Below are 6,000 nucleotides of genomic sequence, written 5' to 3'. Positions count from 1 at the left end.
CCACCCTATTTCCTCCCAAATTGTTCAGCTTCCTGCAGAGAAAGATGCATTTCTTGAAGAAACACTATATCATATTTCTTATGTTTAAGAAGAGAAGTAACCTTCCTTCTTTTTATGGGGTGCCCCAACCCATTCACATTCCACATGGAGAGAGACAATCCACTCATATTAACATTTTACATTTTGACAAATAAAAAAAATAGATCCTGTGTCAAAAACAAGATAATAAAGACCACGTGTATAAAAACGTGTGCATTAACCCAGCGCATATGTCTAATTTTTTTTCTCTTTGTGTCTTGTTTTCCCACATTTCTGTTAATCATGTAATTTGTGTCTTGTTATGTACTATGTCTTGTATTTAAGTTACAGCAGTTCGCTTGTTTGTCACTTGGTTTTTGAATGTGCCAACCTTCAATTCCTAGTGTTGCTCTTTTGCCTGCCTTGTTTCTACTTAAATTGTATTCCGAGTTTCTGTTGGATTTATTAGATATTTGGACATTTCTTTCCCTTGTGGATTATGCTCTGTGAAGATTTGCTTTTTTGTTCTCTACTTTGGATTTTCCTTTTTGCTTTTGCTGACTCTCTTTTTTGGAATATTTGAATCAAGAGGAACTGTCCTATCTCTCTCAGTCCATCACCATCGAGAGATGCTGCAATTCCATATCATCCAGTCCCCTGAGTTTCCACTCATTCTTGGTCACCCCTGGCTACAAGTTTAGAACTGGACCACTGGATCCCTCATTCAGTGTGGCCAAACATGCCAAGCCACCTTTTTACACTCTGACTCTCCTGTCTCACCTCCCGAGTCCCTTAAGTCCATTGATCTCTCCTGAGCCCCAGTGTGTTCCATTACCTTAGGCTGGTGTTCAGTAAGCGTAGGGCCACAGCACTTTGGCTTTCCCCAGTACATTGTCTCTGATTGAGGACCCCAGTTCTCTTCTGTTCTGGAAAGCCTTCTGCCGGCTGGTGGGATCGAAAGTAAGCCTGTCCTCAGGAATCCATCCGACAGATGGTGAGACTCAACCAGGAGCTTGAAGTGACCATGTGGTGCATGGCAACTAGCAACATGTCCTCCTGGTTGTCATTATGCCCACAACACCCTGAAGTCCTCTGCTACAGGCATGTCACCTTTTGAGTGCCAGTTTGGGTTCGCACCACCTCTCTTTCCCAGGCAAGAGGAAGCCAGGGTTCCTTTAGCCCAGAGGTTCGTCAGGCGGTGTCGGATGACCTGGAGGAAAGCCTGGTCAAAACTTCTCAGAGCCTCGCAAGCCTATCAGGGAGAGGCCAATCATCACCTCTTCCTGTCATGTATTTACCTGTAATTCCATTGTTGTCCAATAGAGTTCTCTTTTTTCCCTTGTGTCTTGTTTTCCCACCATTTCTTTTAGGGGGCTTTCACACTTGGTTCGATTGCCTGTTCCGAACCGAGTTCGATTGCTCCCCCCTCCCCCCTGCCCCCGATGGACTGTGTTCACATTATATATTTGTATCCGAACCGCGGCACGCTTGCGTCATCAAGCTGCAGCTGGTGCGTAATCGTGTTGCTTGATAACCGCGAAATGAAAAGGCATCAAAATTCAATGAATAGACTTGCTCGGTTCACATTTGTTCTTCTTTTTTTTAACCTTTGGTTTTGTTTTCAACATCAAGATACAGAAACACACTTGCGTCTGTCTGCCGCAAAAATACTGAAATCGTTCAAAAGACAGCGGGCTGTCCGCCGAAGAAAATTTTTGCGAAGGCAAGCAGAAATCATCTCTCTGCTTGCAGTGCGTGTGCGTCAATCCCGCTTTTCATCAAGGTAAGTGTATACACACACACACGCACACACGCACGCACGAAAGTAAACCCTTTCCGCTCATTTTGAAAGTGACGCGTGTGAGACTGACGACCACATTATACGTCATCAATAGCGGTTCACTTCCGCGGTTTGGTTCGATTGCGTTCGTATCAGCAGCAAACCGTACTGGAGTTCACATGAACCGTACCCCAGACCACCTTTTAAGCGGACTAAGCGGACCAGAGTACGGTTCGCGGGTGCGCACCCGAGTTCGGAAGACAGCGTTCACATCATCCAAACGAACCGAACTCTGACGTCATTCGAACCGGGGTGCGCACCAAAAGTGCTAGTGTGAAAGCCCCCTTAATCATGTCATTTGTGTCACCTGTATTTAATTTACCTCATTTCCCTTGATTGTCACTTGGTTTTAGAATGTGCTAGCCTTCAGTTCCTGAAATTTGTTTATACCATCGGTGCATAGAAAAACATAAACACAACAACACCATACATATTAACAGTCAAAACAATCACAAACACAGAGGGAAAAAAAACACGAGATCATACAACAAATGCCAGAGCATACTATGGCATTACAATGGCTGATTACCTATGTGTTTAAAGCTTCTAGTGTTGTAGCTGACAGTTTGTCCAGATACTCATGTGACATTTCACCCCATGCTTCATGGAGCACTTGCCATAGATGTCTTGTTGGGCACTTCTCACACACCTTATAGTCTAGCTGATCCCACAAAAGCTCAATGGGGTTAAGGTCCACAACACTATTTTCCAATTATTTGCTGTCCAATGTCTGAGTTTCGTTGCCCAACATTTTCTTTTTGTTTTTCTGTTTCAAAAGTGTCTTTTTCTCTGCAAGAAATCTGTTGAAGATGAAACTGGTGTTGAGCAGGTAGAATTCAATGAAGCTGTCAGCTGAGGACATTTGAGGTGTCTATTTCTCAAACTAGAGACTCTGATGCACATCTGGGCCTTCCACATCTCCTTATATCCTTGTTAGAGCCAGTTGTTCTTTGTCTTTAAGACTGTAGTGTACACCTTTGTATGGAATCTTCAGTTTTTTGGCAGTTTCATGCATTATATAGCTTTTTTTTGCCATTTTTGACCTAATATTGACCTTAAGACACGCCCCTCTATTGCATACTGTGGCAACTCAAAAACAAGCACAAAGACAATGTTAAGCATCATTTAATGAACCAAATTGCTTTCAGCAGTGTTTGATATAATGGCAAGCAATTTTCTAGTACCAAATTAGCAATTTATCATGATTGCTCAAGAATAAGGTTTTGGAGTGATGGCTGCTGGAAATGGGGCCTGTCTAGATTTGATCAAGAATGTATTCTTTCAAATAGTGAATTTGCTGTCTTTTTACATAATTACTGTCCTGACTAAACTTTGTGATCAGCTGAATGCCACTTTGGTGAATTAAAGTAACAATTTCTTTCTGAAATATAATGCAAAATCTGTACATTATTACAAACCTTTGGCCGCTAGTGTATATAATTATATTTTCTATTCCCTATTTTTTTCTATTTTATTATTATTATCTCTATCTTGTTGCTGTATTGTTTTTGCACTCTCAGCTTCTGTCAACAAGACAAATTCCCTGTATGTGTAAGCAAACATGGCAATAAAGCTCATTCTGATTCTGATTTCTCTGTTATAGAATGGCTAATGAAAAAGCATCAAAACAAACAACATATATTCTAGATCCTACACCAACTAAGCTACTGAAAGTGTGTTTCCTGTAATCTCAGAACCTTTTCTCAATATTATTAACTCCTCACTGAGAAATTATATGGTAGATAAATGTATCTCTGAAGAACTTCAGTCAGGATTTAGGCCCCATCATAGTACAGAGACTACACTTATCAGAGATGCAAATGAATTACAACATTCTCTTTGATAAGCTTGATAATTATGTTGGCAATTGTGGACAGGCTACCACTTTGTGTAAATGAGAAGTTTTCAGCTCAAGTAGAAGTAAAGTATAGAGTTTCACAGGGCTCAGTCTTAGGTCCTCTGCTTTTCTCCTTATATACAGTATTCTTCCCCTGGGAGACATTATCAGGAATCATGGAATTATTTTGGCTCCAGAACAGGGAAATGTCACTTTGTTTGACATTGACTCAATGTTGATTTAAAACCTGAAAGATGCAAAAATCCCTAAATGAAGCACTATCCTCTTAACATAAGTAAAGAATGCTTACTTTGTCTTCTATTATGTGCAACTCATATATATCTGGTAACAGCTAAGAAAATGTAGTTTAGTGCTTCATGACATTTTAACCCTCTTGAATGCCTTGTCCTTGCACTTGCCATGCCTTGCTTTACTGCACACACTGTGTGCAAGTGCAGTTGCTGTACCCATTATTATTATATTTATTAATTTTTTTTTTTTACAAAATTAGGAAAAAAGAAAGTAACAAATAAAGATATGAGTAGCGAAAAAATATAATATACAAATAAAGCAAACTCATTCAAATATTCACACATACATATACTAAACTAGTATACAGAGATCATGAGGGGAAGTTTCTGTTCACTGTACTTTTGGTTGTCAATTAAACCCTCAAGGTTGTGAATTGTAGCATCTTCATGTGAAATACATGAGACCTGGAACCAATCCACCCTCATACACAGAAAACTGCTTACAGATGCATACACTGATCATACAGCTCGCCTTACAATGGTTGCAATGGTTGGAGCAATGCTAAGGGAAACAATGGAAATATTGTGGATGCAATATTTGCCTACCTTGGCAACACAAAATATGTCACACTAACTTTTCAATTAAAATTTAAAGGGAAAAACTTAAACGAATTACATCATTTCTAAGTATTTAGTATGTTCAGTGTCATAACATGATCAATGTCACAAATTTTCTTATATTTGATTAGTCCTAGAAATAATGCACAATCTGAAAAGTTTTATTCATATTACTTAAACATTTCTCTTAGTAATTTATATTTTTTATATTCTGTTTATGCAGGGTTTTATATGAAAAAATCTCAGATTTTCAGTGTGGTCTCAGTCTTTTGGACTCACAGAAGAAGAAAAACAAATGTGTGTCTAAACAAAATTTGATGTCCGCCTAACAAAGCCTGCTTGAAAATAAAAAATAAAATAGTTTCAAAACAAACAGTTTTTACAGCTTGACGTTTGAAGATTATTGTGGATGGACAGATGGATGGACAATCGGGCAGGCAGACAGAAGGACAGATGGACTGACAGATATATATACTGTAGATAGCAAGCCAAATTAATTATGATATAGAGTTTATATTATTTCATTTACTGATAAAATAGTAAACCATATGTTAGTGTGAGCTGGTCTTAGTATAAGGTCAGGTCTGCCCTAAGTACTGAAGGCTCATCACTCCCATTCCATCAGACCCAGCTCAAATTCACCAACCCGGTGTGACTTCATCACAGCTCTCAGGGGTCCCAGCGACAGAGGTGTGAGTCCTGGTAGGTGTAGGGCGAGAGGCATGTCACAATGTGGGTGGAAGTGGGAAGTAAAAGACATGTGGTGAGAACGGGTGGGGTGTGCAGAGATGGTTCGGGGTAGATGGATGCTATTGAAGACCGGGATCCGCTGGTGTTAGTGAACAGTGAGGTGCAATTTTATAGATGAAGTCAAGACATAAACAGGTGCCAGGGAACAGTGAGGACATTTTTGAGTCATTGTCAACCATTTCTGAGCAGAGCTCCTGGCAACCACAACCACTTCTGAATTTACGCGCAGGTAAGGGATGTGTCATTTTAAAAAAAAAAAAAAGAAAAAAAACATTGTCATGAACTCTAGTCACACAGAGAAACAAATAGTGTTGTGAAATTCAACAGGTAGAAGAGATACCTTCTGTTTATTTGAATAGTTTGACTTGATACTGAGTACACATTGATCTGGTGCTCCTTTTTCATTGTTAAATTATTAACCTGAACTATTCTGACAAAGTTATTTGAAAAAGTTTGATATTATATTTCAGAACACTGAAGCGACTGAGGTAGTGCAATATCTAACTGACTAATGACAACTTTCCATGTAATGCTGGCTGTGTTCTTTTACAAATTGTTTAATGACATGTGAAAAAAAGAAAAAAAACTTAGGACTGACTCAACAAATTCATAAAGCAGTTCAAGAAATTCAGGAAGGTAATCAATGCAAAAATACATTTATTTCCCTTAATTTTCAGGAGGTGAAA

The sequence above is a fragment of the Xyrauchen texanus genome, chromosome 22 (assembly GCF_025860055.1).
Source record: "Xyrauchen texanus isolate HMW12.3.18 chromosome 22, RBS_HiC_50CHRs, whole genome shotgun sequence".
Lineage (NCBI taxonomy): Eukaryota > Metazoa > Chordata > Actinopteri > Cypriniformes > Catostomidae > Xyrauchen > Xyrauchen texanus.
This window is presented reverse-complemented; position numbering follows the sequence as displayed.